Raw genomic sequence first — 13,468 nt, forward strand, 5'->3', positions numbered from 1 at the left:
TTATGCCTCTTCTATTAATGTCTACATGAAACATAATACCAGTTGAACTGCCAGGCTATGGGTTAATCCATGAAGGAAAATAAATCACAAGTAAATTATTTGGGGCTCCAGTATAGAATATAAGTTAATGGAAACATAGCTTTGCCTGTACTTTCATTTGGCCCAGTTTTATGATCATTTCTTGTCACCAAGTTAAATCACTTGTATAGCAGTCTGCTTCAGTTATGAAAAATACCCAAACCTTGGATTGCCCTTGCAATCTGTTCATCTCATCCCAAAGGATACAGCTTAATTCAAAGTATAATGTCTTATTTAAAACTAAAGCTTACTTGCAGAACTTTTCCTAAGGTGGTAAAAAAAAGATTAGAAACCATTTTTAAATTGTACTTTAGCATTCACATCTTGTACCTTAATTTCTCCATATAATCAGGCCAGGAAGAAGGAAATGTACATGTTATTCCTTGTACTTAGTGCCAGGGCATAGAAACAGGAAGGGAATTGCTAAAATTAGCCCTGTTATTCTTTCATCATTGATTTAATTTGGGGACATCAAAGGTATTAAGGACAACAGATTGGTGATAACCAAGATAAAAATGACATACCCAGGAAGTACTGAATTCTCCAATCCTTATAAAAGCCTTGCAATTTATTTCATGTAATAAATGACAAGAAAGAGGGAGGATAATTGAGCCAAGGACATGTGGTATCATTTCTTAGACCCTTCGTCTGTAATGAGTGACTAAGAATGTATGGTAATGGACAAAATTAGTAGCACCTGTGATCTCTGACTAAACTTGATGCTATAAATCAGGTCAAGGTTTCTGGTGAAACAATTAATTTCCAAATATTAAACAGCAACCTGGACTCCAGTTTTATCCCACATACAATGAAAATATATGGAGTTCATGTAGCCTATTTTTATTTAAAAAGGGAGAAGAAATTTTTCCTTTATATTCTACAAATACATTAATATACATATTTGTTCTGGTTTGAAGCTGTTATGTACCCCAGAAAAGGCCATATTATTTTAATCCATTCTTGTAGGTGCAGATCTATTGTGGGTGGGACCTTTTGATTAGGTTATTTCAATTGAGATGTGACCCAGCCAATTCATGGTGGGTCTTAATCCTTTACTGGCATCCTTCATGAGAGGGTAAAAGACAGAGATATTTGGAGAAAGCAAAGAGAGAGAAACATCCCAGAGAGCTAAAGGAGAATAGCCCCCAGAAATGCTAAGAGAGGACCCACAGATACCTAGAGAGAAAGCAAATGGAATCAGAAGCTAAAAGCAACAGAACCTGGAAGTGAAGGATCAGCAGATGTCAGCCATGTGACTTGCTATCTGACAGAGGAACCCCAGATGCCAGCAGCCTTTCTTCAGGGAAGGTATCTTCCTCTTGATGCCTTAATTGGGACATTTTTCAAGGCTTTAGAAGTGTAAAATTGTAAGCTAATAAACCCTCTTTGTAAAAGCCAACCCATTTCTGGTATATTGCATTCTGGCAGCTTTAGCAAACCAAAACAGATTTTGTACCAGAGAAGTGGGATGCTGCTGCGATTTGTAAATACCAAAAATGCTGAACAGCTTTATAAATGGATAAAGGGAAGATTCAGGAAGAATTGTTATGAGCTTGATATGGAAAGGCCTAGATTGCTTTGAAGAGACTGTTGATAGAAATATGGGTGCTAAAGGTACTTCTGGTGAGGCTTTAGACAGAAATGATGACTGTGTCATTGCCAACTGGAAAAAAGGTGATCCTTGTTTTAAAGTGGCAGAGAATTTGGCAAAATGAGTTCTGGTGTCAGATGGAAGGCAGAATTTAAAAGTGACAAGGAGGGATATTTAGCTGAAGAGATTTCCAAATTAAATGTGGAAAGTGTGGCCTGGCTTCTCCTTGCAGCTCATAGTAAAATGTGAGAAGAAAGGGATAACCTGAGAATTGAACTCTTGGGTACAAAGAAACCAGAAATTGGTTTCTGGAAAATTCTGAGTTTCCAGTAAGTGAGTCCCCAGAGAATAGAGCCCCATGCAAAGATTTAACCAGTCAGCCATTTCTGTGAGAGTCAGGCTTGGAGATGGAATTTTCCAGAATGATTTGTGGAAAGTCCTGTTGTCTGACCCCCTGTGCTGCATGCAAAACCAACAAGTTTTTTGCAAGATCTGTATGAACAGAACCACTGCCAGCCTGGACTAAAAGTGACAGAGAAGGGACAGATTGAAAGAAAAATGACTTCAAAGGCAGAGCCATTGAAACTGAGGTCTGGAGCAAAGAAACCTCAGGCCAGAAGAGTGGACCCACCCATGCACGTGGAAAGGGTGAGTTTGCCCCAGAGTTTGCAGAAGACAGGCATTCTTCCCCCTTGTTCAGGAAGAGGGCTGCCATCCCAGGGTTCTCAGATGACTGGGGAATTGAGAGGAGCTTGGCCACCTTGTTGTTCAGGAAGAGTGGTGCTGCCTCAGGCTTTAGAGAGGGTGGAGCACATTCTCCAGGGATTAGGGAGAGCCTGGCTATGACCCCACTGTTCAGAAAGAGGTAAGCCTGTGCCCCGGAGATGGCAGAGAGTCTAGTTCTGCCCAGATGCTTGAAGAGGGTGGAAGGGAGAACAAGGCTGTCTCTCCAATGCTTGGCGATGTTGGAGCCCTCACCCCAGTGTCTGGAGAGAGCAAGGCTGCTACATAAGCCCTTGGAGAGGGTGAAACTCTTGCTTTCTCAAGCCCCGAGGATAAAACATCATTCTATATGTGGCTTTGAGACCTTGAAATATAATTAAGTCTGCCCTGAAGATTTTCAGAACTGTTTGTGACCTTTGACCCTTATTTTCCTTCCTATTTCTCCCTATGGAAATGGTAACATTTATCCTATGACTGTCCCTCCTCTGTTTATTAGAAGCTGCTAACTTGCTGTAAGTTTCACAGGTTCATGGCCAGAGGAGAGTTTTGACTTAGGACAGACCATGCCTGTAACTGATTTTGATGAGACTTTGTATTTAATATTGTTACTAAAATGTTTTAAGGTTTTTTATGATATAGTGATGGAATGACTGTATTTTGTATATGGAGAGAACATGTCTTTTTGGGATCCAAATGGAGATGTGTGCTGTTTTGAAACCATTATGTACCCCAGAAAAGGCCATATTCTTTTGTTTAAGTTAAACATTAATAAACGTTCACTTTTATTTATTATTAATGTTCCTTCAGCAAATTGAGTACCAGTAATATGGCAGGCACACTTTGCATAGCAGGCACATCACTGTAGAACTAAGTTATTTTCTAAACCAAAATAGACTGCACTTCTTTGGAACAGGGGAAACATATATGGACACCAAGATTTTTCATGTTTATAAAAATGTTGTTACATAATTTTAATTTATAGGAAGTTATATGACACAAAAAAATTATATAATAAGTGTCTTTATTTTCAGCAGTGAATAGAGTGGTAAAGGAGCAACACAGCAAGAACCCTGAGAAGTGCCTTGGAAACTATTCTAGTTTGCTAATGCTGCCAGAATGCAAAACACCAGAAATGGATTGGCTTTTATAAAAGGAGGTTTATTTGGTTACACAGTTACAGTCTTAAGACTGTAAAGTGTCCAAGGTAATGCACTGACAATCAGGTACCTTCACTGGAGGATGGCCAATGGTGCCCGGAAAACCTCTGTTACCTGGGAAGGCACATGACTGGTGTCCGCTCTGGAGTTCTTGTTTCAAAATGGCTTTCTCCCAGGATGTTCCTCTCTGGGCTTCTGTTTCTCTCCAAAATGTCACTCTCAGCTGCTCTTGGGGCATTTGTCCTCTCTCTTAGCTTCTCTGGAGCAAAAGTCTGCCTTCAAAGGCCATCTCCAAAATGTCTCTGTAAACTGCAGTTTCTCTCTCAGCTCCTGTGCATTCTTCGAAGTGTCCCTCTTGGCTGTAGCAAGCTCGCTCCTTCTGTCTGAGCTTATATAGTGCTCCAGTGAACTAATTCAGAACCACCCTGAATGGGTGGGGTCACACCTCCATGGAAATTATGCATTCAAGGTCTTGTCCACAGTTGATTGAGTCACATCTCCATGGAAACAATCAATCAATAGGATTACAATCTAATCAACACTAATAGGTGTGCCCACAAAAGATTACATCAAAGATAATGGTGTTTGGGGGGACATAATACATTCAAACTGGCACAGAAACCAACAGAGAAATAGATCTTAACTTTATAAACATATTCCCTTGTGAACAAGAGATTTATTTTTGTAGGTACTCTTCCATAATTCCTTTGAATTTTGTATGTTGTTTACATTTTGCATATATATATATATATCTGTATATTAGTATACCTAACTGTAATACCACTCTGTTTTATAAAAAGATAACACTCCACACTTGATATATAGTTCTACAAATGATATTTCTTTTTACTAACTAGTTGAAACTGCAGGGAATATTTCCTTAGAAACATACACAGAAACTAGAACTATATTTTCACATAGCGTACGTTATGATTTGGCATTTTTTAAATTGAATTTCCAGAGTATTATTTGAAATTGCATGAATGAAAAATAAAACATCAGTCATACTTTGGAGACAGCGGAGTGTAAATCTGTGAACAACCATGTCAAGAAGGCCATGTTCTTTTAATCCATCCTTGTGGGTGCAGACCTATTGTAGATGGGAACTTTTGGTTAGGTTGTTTCAATCGAGAAGTGACCCAGCCATTTCAAGGTGGGTCATAATCTTTTGCTGGAGTCCTTTATGAGGATAAAGACAGAGAGAAACTGAGAGCTCAGAGAGAGAAACACCCAGAGAACTAAAGGAGAATAGCCCTGGAAATGCTGAGAGATGACCCACAGATACTCAGAAAGAAAGCAACTGGAATCAGAAGCTAAAAGCAGTGGAATCCAGGAGCAAAGGACCAGCAAATGTCAGCCAAGTGCCTTGCTAACTGACAGAGGAAGGTATCTTCACCTTGAAACCTTAACTGGGACATTTTTCAGGGCTTTAGAACTGTAAAATTGTAAGCTTACAAGCCTCCTTTGTAAAAGCCAACCCATTTCTGGTATATTGTATTCTGGCAGCTTTAGCAAACCAAAATATGCATTACATGAAAATATATGTGTAAACTAATGAATTTGTGTTTGTGGAGCCTGTGAAGTCACAATTATGATCTATGAGACTCAAAACAATTAAAGAAGATATCTTTGTTTTTCCTATGTGGGCATGTGAAAAATAGTAGTCATTCAAAATAGTACTGTAAAAATAAATAGACATAGGACATCTAGGAAATATAGCAGACTAGGGAACTCCAGGACCCAGTCCTTCCACCAAAACAATTATTAAACAGGCTAGAACTGTGTGACTCAAATTTTTGAAATTCCAGAGGCCAGAACACTGTATGGCATCCATGGAAAAGCAGGAGGAAGAGGATGATAAATTATGGCAAACAACTATAATTGCTCATTCTGCATGGCGGCTACTGGGGCTTTCACGGGGTCCAGTTCCTGGCTAGCTGCTGCTAACAGAAAGGACATAAATATCTTCTTCTCCAAGAACAGGGGTGTACATGGCCAGTCATGGCTTTTGAGTACCAAATTCGGGTTGCTGGGTCCCGGCTAGGGGGACACCTATTGTTTCATCCCTCCCTGGACAAAGGCAGCAGCAGCCATTATTTCACCTCTTTCCAGAAAGAGGCAGAGGAGGTGGAGATTTAAAGACATCAGGCTTCTTCAGGGTTGTGAGGGAAAGTTAACTGAAGGCTGAATTTACCGAGCTGGCCAGAAAAGCTCAGCTTTGGGGAATTGGAGAAGATTGGGGTGCCCTTCTGACCCTCTCCACAGGACTCTTTGAAGCCAGTCTGTGCCTTCTTTGTGGATCCCTGGGCATCTTTTGACTGAGATAAACCAACCCAGGAAAGTCTTCTCTGGAGTGACCGTCCTCCAAGAATTTGCCCCCCAGGCAAAAGAAGTGCAAAACAACAAAAGGAGTGTAAAAAAATTATATAGGCAAACAGTCTGGGAGGAAGGCTTGCTGGCTTTAGATACCAGGAAGAGGGAAGTTTGTCCTCTGAAAAACAGAGGACAAACAGAGAAACTGCAAAACAACAGCAAGCAAAAGCCCGGGACAAGTCAGAGGCCCAGTAAGACATGGAAAACCCTGCACAGTGTGTTCACCTTGGGAAGACTTTGCTGATATGAGAGCTGAAGCTTGAGAAAATCACTGTCTTACTACCATCTGGTTTCAAAACAGGAAACAGACACCCCAGGGAGTAAATCCCAGAGTTAACATTTTAAAACATTAACATGTACAGTGTGCAAGAAAAGAGTACAAGAAAAGAAACAGGAAATGATGGCCTATTCAAGAGAATAGGATAAAAATACAGAAAACACCAACAAGGAAGATGAGAATATGAACATACTAAACAAGGCTTTTAAAAAAAATGGTCTTGAAAATGCTTAAGGAGATGAAGGAGAGAAAGAACTATAGGATAAAGGAAAACAATGAATGAACAATATGAGAGTCTAAATAAAGAGATAAACATTTTAAAAAGAAGCCAACAGAACTGTTGGAGTTGAAGACCACAATAACTGAAATGAAAAATGCCCAGCAGGATTTCAAGAGCATGTTGGAGCTGGCAGAAGAAAGAATCAGTGAACTTGTAGACCATACACTTGAAATAAGTTAGGCTGAGGGACAGAAAGAAAAGAGAAATATTAAAAGCAAAAATAACCTAAGACAGCTATGGAACACCATCAAGCACACCAATATACTCACTATAGAAGTCCCTGAAGGAGAATAAGGAGAGAAAGGGGCAGAAGGAATAGTTAAAGAAACAGTCACAGAGAACTTCCCAAACACATCCAAGAAGCTCCGAGAACACCAAACAGGGTAAACATGAAGAAAAATGCATCCTTTTATATATTGATTACACTATCAAGTGCAAAAGATAATGAGAGAGTTCTGAAAGCTGCAAGAGAAAAGCAACATTACATAGAAGGGAGCCCCAATTAGATTGAGTGCCGATTTCTCATCAGAAACCATGGAGGCAAGAACAGAATGGGTTGAAATACTTAAAGTGCTGAAGGAAAACGACTGCCGGCCAAGAATTTTATATCCAGCAAGACTGTCTTTCAAAAATGAGGAAGAGGTTAAGACATTCTCGATAAACAAAGGCTGAGGGGGTTCATCACTACTATGCCTGTCCTACATGCAATGCTGAAGGGAGTTCTTCAAACTGAAATGAAAATCACTAGACAGTGGTTCAAAACAGCATAAAGAAATAAACACCTCTGGCAAAGGTAACCCATTTGGGTAATTATATGCCAGTAGTATTGTATTGTTCTGTACAGTATTGTACTTGTATTGTTTTGTTTTCTTACTTCCTACAGGTGCTAAAATGGAAATTCATATAAAGTAATGATAAGTCTAGGTTTTGGAATATACAATATGCAATGTTTCTCAAAGGACTTCATCATGAAAATAAAAAGACAACCTATACAATGGGATAAAATATTTGGAAACTACATATCCAATCAAGGATTAATATCCAGTATATATAAATAAAACCTTCGACTTAACAACAAAAAGAGAAATAACTCCAATTTTAAAATGGTCAAAAGACTTGAACAGACATCTTTCCAACAAAAATATACAAATGGCCAGAAAGCAAATGAAAAGATGTTCAACGTCATTAGCCATCAGGGAAATGCAAATCCAAACCACACTGAGATACCATTTCACACCAGTTAGAATGACCTTTATTAAAAAAAACCACAAACACAGAAAATAAGAAGTGTTGAAGAGGATGGAGAGAAATAGGAGCGCTCATTTATTTCTGTTGGCCATGTAGAGTGATGCAGCCACTGTGGAAGACAGTTTGGTGGTTCCTCAGAAAGTTAAGGATAGAACTACCATATGACCTGGCAATCCCACTACCAGATATATGCCCAAAAGAACTGAAAGCAGGAGCTCAAACAGATATTTGTACAACCATTTCATAGCAGCATTATTCACAATTTCCAAAAGCAGGAAGCAATCCAAGTGTCCATTGACCAATGAATGGACAAGTTAAATATGGCATACGCACACAATGGAATATTCAGCCATGAAAAGAAATGAAGTCCAGATACATAAGACAACATGGATGAACCTTGAAGACATCATGTTGAGTGAAATAAGCCAGACAGAAAAAGACAAATATTGTATTATCTCACTGATTTGAAACAATTAGAAAGCAAACTCATAGAATCAGAATCTAAAATATAGGTTACCAGGGGATCCTCAAGTGGGGGAGGGGATAGGGAATGGGAAGATAAGACTTAAAATGTGCAGGGTTCCTATTTGGAATGATGAAAATGTTTTGTTAATGGATGGTGGTGATAGTAGCAAACATTGTGAATGCAATTAATAGCATTGAAATATATATCTGAATATGACTGAAAGAGGGAAATGTTAGATTGTGTATATGGTAACAGAAATAAAAAGTTTTTAAAAAATCCATGGAACTGTGTTGCACAGTGAACCCTAATTTAAACCATGGGCTTTAATTAATAGTACAATTATAAAAATTTGCTATCATCAATTGTAACAAATGTTCCACACCAATGCAAAGTGTTGGTGGTGGGGTGGTATATGGGAGTCCTATATTTCATACATGGTTGTTCTGTAAACCCACAATTTCTTTAATAAAGGAAGGAATGGATAGATAGATAGATAGACAAATCTATGTAGGAATGTAAGTAAATATGTTTACAGATAGAGTAGTTTTGTTTATATCTATCTATATTTGACCTGAATTTTATCTGAGTTTCTTAGCTGGTTTGTTTGCTTCTTAATCAGAATCAATTTTAATTCCAAAATTTTCCTCAAATACTAATTCTGGGAAAGATACTTTTCCTTTCCTCAGTTTCCTAAGGTGTAAAAAGAGATCATAGCAAAATTTGGGAGATCTGTTGTCTTCATTAAATGAGGTATAGCTCTAGTAATTAAAAGTGGAACTTTCATTTATGATCCATTTAGTGATTATTGGCTTCATTCTTCTTTTGCTATTTCATTTAGCATATTTAAGGCAGCTCTTGTCTCTCTTCCTTAGTATGCTGTAAAATCAAATAAAATTATTGAGTCTTCTAAAATTCTTTCTGGAACAAAAAAGCATGTGAATGAATAATCTCAGAAACTAGACCAAATTATAAATTGTAAATTAAAGTCAACAAAAATGTTAAATGCTCAAAACAAATCGGGTGCATCTTCATTTATTTGGTATTTCTCAATAAACACAAATGGGAAACATTTTTCTCGGTACTATGAGGTCTTCAGAAATTCATCCGCCACAGCTCACAATTATGTTTCAGCCATTAACACCATGATAAACCTTCATAAGTTTTCATTTAGTGTGAACACAATCTGGTATAGATTGAGAGAAAGGGTTATCTCCAGACTTTACCAGGAAAATACACCTCTGCTAGCATATAAAGTGAGTGAGGAGAAATGACAAGAAATAAACTCCCAGGCAAATAATAATATTACATTATTTGTGTAAATTTCTATGGAAGTTGATCTTAAATGTAATCATTCCTCACAAGGCACTTTGGACTGGTTTTTCCATTTCCAGATCTTTAACTAAACAGAAAATGATAAAGCTATAAAAATGTGTCTCAGATTGCTCATCTCTAAATAAGAGGGCATGGTCATATAACCTGTATGGTTTCTATCAGTTCAAAAATTTGTAGCCTGTACATTCAGGTCATTATTTAAGGATTTTAATTTCTAGAATAACTGGATCTCAAAATGTTAGTCAGGAGATTGTTAGTAACTTATACTTTAACTTCCCCTTATACCAGAGGAGGAAATTGAAACTCGGAGGAGCCAAGTAATATTGGCCAAAACCATACAGCTTGTTAATGCACAGCCATGTAAAAACCCCAATCAAATTGCAAATCATGTCTTTTCAAACTGCATAAAATTTTAAAAAATCATTATCTATACTTTATTCATTCTTCACATTATTATTCACATTTGTTCAGTTATTCACCTGGTTGTATATAGTGAGTCTGTGTGTGTGTGTGTGTGCCTTTGCAAATCGTCCTTTCCTGTATTTCTATAGATTTTGTTGATGCCAGGAAATTTTCAATAATATCATTAAATAGTTTTCTTTATATTTATTGAAATGGGATTTTAGTTATATTCTCAAATGGGATTTTAATTATATTCTCAAGTTATGGACACCCAGGTAATCTTGAAATACTGGTAATTGTGATAAATGTGCAAATGCAAATATATTATCCTTCACTAATTCTTAAACATTCTTCAATTACAAAATAGAAGGTGCTTATTCAAATATACCAGTGGTTAGAGTTGATTTTGAAGATGTGACTACATAGTAACATTATTTTCAGTTGTCCCTTTCAGTGGCTAATTTGATGGTTCTAGTGCTGAAAATATTTTTGTACCCTTTTGGATTTGCCTTCAGAGCCTATCAAATCAGTTTGAATAACCTCAGTCTAGGAAGCCTTTGTACTCTTGAGTGCATCTGAATTGTAGAAAGAGTCAACTTGGATTAATATGGTTGTTTAAATTTTGGGATAATGCGAGTTTGGCTAAAAATGTAACATGACTACCTAGCAATGATGGCTTGTCTTGTAATAGTTTATAAAATGGTTCCAACAGCATTTTTAGAATTTAGAAATGTAAATAGGGATCTAGGTATTAACTTTTCCAGTTCACACCTAGTCTTTTACAGAAATATGTAAGACAGACTGAATGAATGATAAGCCATGCTCAGTGAGCATGCAGCATGTCTGGGTGAAAGTGACTTGTATTGAGTTCTTGTAATTGTATTAGTTCCAGCGTTGGATAAACACACAGACATTAAAGCAAACAGATCATATATGCTGCATATGGGTCAACATAAAATTATCGTGCAAACATAATGGCTTCTTATTACTATTGCCTTTAGATTACAATGGAGGAACCTTGATTTCAGGGAAAGGAATACAGTCAAATGCTCTACCATCTTTTTTGTTTAGAGAATGGCAGTAACTACAAGTTTTAAACTCACTGCTTCAGTGTAGCAGTAAACATCTCAGTAAGGTTTTTTTTGGATGCAAGTAAGAGAAACTCATTTGAGCTAGTTTAAGCAAATATACAGACTATAAAAGGAATCTGTTATAAGCACTTACACCCACTCATTTAACCCAACAATGGTTATGTACAGTTGGACCTCACAAGGGACTGTGAGCAAGAATGGAAAGCTTTGCCCATTCCTCTTCCCTACAGACTTTCTCTTTTCAGTGTGCTTGAGGCTACCTTACCACTAAAGTTCATATGTCCTCTCTTTGCAATTAACCAGCTCAGATTGACTGTCACTGAATTTCAGGGAATCCAGAGATAGGAGATAGGTCCACCCTAGAGCAGGTTTCTCCCCCCAGTTAAATCAGCTGTGTTCAGGGGAGCAAGGTCATGGAGGACTTAGAGCTTCTGAGCCCACCCTGCATGCCATGTGGAGACAGTGTTAAGAGAGGGGATCTCATGAGCCAGGGATATATCCCAAAATGTGCCTACCATATCATATTAAAATACTTATATATACATTTGAAGGAAATAACATCCTTATAGTATTCTTCAGTGACTGGATTCTTATAAGAAAAGAAGGAATTATTTTTAAAATATGGACAAAAGCTTATGACATTTGGAGCTTGTTTTGCTTAACCAAGTATTCAAGAATTCGGCAACACTGTGCCTTGAGCTGTTTGGAGCAGAATCATTAGCTGTATAAATCTAATAAACCATTTCACATGTCTCAGTCTTATCTGAGCCTGTGGTAAAGGCCAGACAGTTGCTGAAAGGTTCTGTGACTCTGATCAATGAAACTAATGTCCATCTGTGTAAAAGCAGACATTTTGGAAATGTCCCGATCTTTATCATGATGAATCAACTTACAAGTCATTTGCCGATCTGTACTCTCTGTTCTGATTCTTCTACCTACTACACCCCTGAGTTGCCATGTGATACCATGTGATACAGATGTACATAAACATGTATCTCAAATAAATAATTAGTGCTTTTATTTTGGAGGTGGGTTAATCAATGGTCTTTACTTTGTATGAATTTTCATTCACTAACAGGAAGTATTGCTCACCTCACTTGATAGAATCCCACCTATTTAGGTCTGTTTCCTGTTGTAATTATAGAAGGGGGAGGGAGGCTTCTTGTATCTAAAAATTGTTTAAAATCTATAGGAACAACATATTAAGAGAAAATCTATATGAACAACTCAGAACATGTTTCATAATTACAGATATAAGCAGATGTACATGAAGATATAGACTACCAACAGGAAATAAAATTCAAAGCTATAAAAAAGATAAAAATCTCCAAGTAACCAAACATTTTTGTCCTTCCCTGGGTTAGCCCAATACTAATCCCTCAAGGCTAATTTGGTCCAGATAGAATCTAACTCAGAAACCTCATTAAACAAGATCTAAAATTCTTTCCATAAACATTAGGCATGCTTATTTTTCATGTAGAGTACTTATTTTTCATGTAGACTGCTACATTTATCAATGCTAACTTTTATCTTTTGGCTTTCACACTGCCTGACATGCTAAATAAGGGACTTAGGGGAGATGGCAACATTTTCTAGTGGTAACTATGTGCTCAGTACTTTTCATGTAATATTTTATCTTTACAAAACCCTCATTGTCCACATGAGAAAACAGGCTCTGGTAGGGTTGGTATCTGTCCAAGGTTATCCTGTTAGTATCTATTAAAAATAAGAATTATAATTCAATTGTAATTCATTTGTATTCATACTCTTTCCATCATACCAAATTGAAAAGAGGGATTTTTCTAGCAAATAGGTATTATTGTGTGAAATATGTGTAGCATGACATTCCATGTTGCTCTTGTACTGAATGATAAACATAAGTATTCCTCATAAGAAAGAGGAACTCTAAAAAGCAAAATATGTAAGTTCTAGATTTGGCTTAGATGCAAGCTAGGTGCGAAATTTGAAACTAACCATTAACATCCCCTCACTCCCTCACTCTCTGTACACTTTTCCCTTCTTAATTTTTTATCTTTTAAAAATAATATAGGTATAAAATGTGATATAATATAAATTAGTTTCTACTCATTTAGAATCTAAGAATCAAGAAAGTAGAAACCTCCCTCATCTGTTGCACTGCTATATCCCTGGCACCCAGACTGGTCACTGAAATTTAGTACGTATTTAATAAATATTTGTCAGGGTGAATGAATAAAAAGAAGAGAGTTTAAACTGGGAAGAAGAATGGATCACAAAATCCACCCCATCGTAGTACTTTTCTCAGTGTGAACATTTTCTGTTTACTTGACTACATCTCTCATTAGGAAATGAGATGGAGCTTTCGTCACAATTAATGTCCCCATTCGCTTGAACAGTGCTCAACATACGATAGGTACTCAGCAAGTAAAGATCTTCCAAAAAATCTGGAAACATGAGGCTTTTTATACTTA

The 13,468-nt window shown here is 37.1% G+C and overlaps 1 protein-coding gene across 1 annotated transcript in view; it reads left to right on the plus strand.

Annotated features, from left to right (window-relative positions):
• ADGRV1 (adhesion G protein-coupled receptor V1) overlaps positions 1-13,468 on the plus strand; it is a 635,274-nt gene that overhangs the window by 407,658 nt on the left and 214,148 nt on the right. The window lies entirely within an intron of this gene.

Source organism: Choloepus didactylus, chromosome 13 (genome assembly GCF_015220235.1).
Source record: "Choloepus didactylus isolate mChoDid1 chromosome 13, mChoDid1.pri, whole genome shotgun sequence".
Lineage (NCBI taxonomy): Eukaryota > Metazoa > Chordata > Mammalia > Pilosa > Megalonychidae > Choloepus > Choloepus didactylus.